This window comes from Sprattus sprattus, assembly GCF_963457725.1.
Source record: "Sprattus sprattus genome assembly, chromosome: 1".
Lineage (NCBI taxonomy): Eukaryota > Metazoa > Chordata > Actinopteri > Clupeiformes > Clupeidae > Sprattus > Sprattus sprattus.
Window position 1 is genome coordinate 63794809 of NC_137920.1, and position 2500 is coordinate 63797308.

The window sequence follows — 2500 nt, forward strand, 5'->3', positions numbered from 1 at the left end:
AAGAGCGTGCAGAATATTTCAATAATGCCATCAGGAAAAGCAGATCGATACACTTCGAGATAACAGCCCTCTCAGAGGTGGGGGTTAGGGGAGGATGGGGGGAAGGGGGAAGGGAGGGGCTATTGACAGAGAGATGAGCTAAGATGAGAGGAACGAGCAATGTCGCCTACGCATCACCACCACGCATGGCGACCACCACAATTCAGCTGAGCTTGCACTACAACAACAAGCCGTGAAGCACTGGGCAAGGTTTAAATACTGTTGTGTTCTTGAGGGTACGGTTTAATGTTTTATATTGGTAATAATATTCTCAGTGTTGTATTATTCTTAAGACGTGTAATTAACCCAAATTGGATTACTCCACAAAGCCAAATTCCTTGTGGACTCTTATGCTCTGCAAAAAAAAAAAATCCCATTTCAATAGGAACTTCAGAAACTTGAAGCTGTTAGGGTTTTACTGGATCATTTCCTGCTTCGCATGCGAGGGGTGCATGATGTGACGTGTAGTTTTATTTCAGTGGTATGACCTTGACCGCGACTAACTTTCCTCCCCCCTCTCCCTCCAACTCCCGCACCCCCAGTATCCCCTTCACTGTGTTCAACTACATCCCTTTCTCTCGGCACTGCCATTGTTTCAAGACATCAAATAGGCCTACGGCGCGGAAGGCTCACGCAGCGGCGCCCACAATGGTCGCCTGACAGCTCAGGTGGACATTAAAGGGCCCCTCTTGACAGTCAAGAGAGAAGAGGTGGGGGTGGTGGTGATGTTGGGGTGGGTTGGGATGGGGGGCGTCTTTTACAAGATCTGTTGCCTCGGCTAATGAAAAAGATTTATTAATGTTTTTAAAAGTCGGCATTAGCGCTATCGAGAATATTAATGGAATGGCAGAAGACCCCTGCGTGCCGCGCGCTCGCATCTTTTCATGGCCGTCTCTCCGAGGTGCGATTTACTTATTTATGACGTGCGTTTTGTTAAACGTACGCCCATGGCCCCCCTCACCCCATCCTCTGCCCCTCCGCCCCCAACCCCCCCCCCCCCCCCCTTACCCACCTCCCATAAAAAAAAAAGCCTTCAAGGGATCTGGTAGAGGTAAGGACGGGCTCCCATTCCTAAGCAGTAGAGGCGCCACACCTTTTGAAGCATCATTTCATCCTATAATGATAATGTAATGCTGAGAAATAAAGCAGCGATACTAGGATCTGACTAGTATCAGTAGGACTAACAAATGCACCGTCTCATTCAAATCATTCTGTACTTACGTGTGTTTTTGTTTGGGTTCCACGATTGTATATCAGGCCACTTTCAAAGCTATCACTGAAACGTCCCTGGTATGGCTTTGCTTAAAACCAAAGCACTTAGTATGGGAATCCTAACAGATCTCTGAGCAATTAGGAAACAAATTTTTGTTTCTAACATAGACTACAAACTCCACACAAATAAATGGTGGACAAAGTGAGTCAGGCAAGTTTATGCATCTCTTTCCTGGCCATTACGATGCCTGTTTCCCTGGTGGATCCCACTATGGCTGAACTAACAATGGTACACTGATTAAAGAACCCTTTCCTGTGTGTATATAAATAGGCTTGTTCTCACTGCGAGCGCCATGCAGAAATGTGTGTGTTTGTGTGTGTGTGTGTGTGTGTGTGTGTGTGTGTGTGTGTGTGTGTGTGTGTGTGTGTGTGTGTGTGTGTGTGTGTGTGTCTGTATGTATGTAATGGAGGGACTGTGTGCGTTCGTACGTGTGTGTGTGTTCGTACATGCACTTTAAGGATGTGTGTTTGAGGCTTTGTTTGATTACCAGCGTGTACACAGCATAAACACACACACACACACACACACACACACACACACACACACACACACACACACAAACAGCTTGTGATCTGCTCTTAATGGGAGCCCCTGTCTTTTTCATCTTTCTTTTGTGTGTTACTTTTACCCACAGGCCCTATCCCCTACCCACCCGCCATTACACCCCCCCCCCCCCCCTCTGCACCCCCCACCCCTTCCCCCGACACTCTGCATTCCTTCTCCATGCAACACAGCTTGTTTCCTGATATTGCACATTGTTTGGCGACTTCAAAAGGGGGCCGTCTCGAAACACGTGTCCATTTAGGAGCGTACAGGAATCCGCCTCGTCTGGTCCGCATTACGCCGTCCCACTTAAGCGCTAGCATGTGCGCAGCCTAATCAGAACATACATGTATTTACAGTACTGGCCTCCGCCGACGGCCCAGTGCCTGGGATAAATAAGACTGCATGGGGACAGTTCACGGAGAGGTGTAGGCCTGATGTCTTAGCACTCCATCACAGCTAGGCCTCACAGTCAATCGGAGGAATGTCCCTTAAACAAATAAGCGAACAACAAAACAAACACAAATACTAACAAACAATTCAATTCATGGAATTTCATGTAAGCGGTGTAAAATCTACCCCAATGAGCTAGCCACCCTCAGCATCTTTGCAGGTTCCACACGAAATGGTCCAAGCACAGTGTAT

The 2500-nt window shown here is 47.6% G+C and overlaps 1 protein-coding gene across 1 annotated transcript in view; it reads left to right on the forward strand.

Annotated features, from left to right (window-relative positions):
- Positions 1 to 2500, forward strand: part of dacha (dachshund a) — a 137714-nt gene that overhangs the window by 45514 nt on the left and 89700 nt on the right. The gene's annotated exons all lie outside the window — the stretch shown is intronic.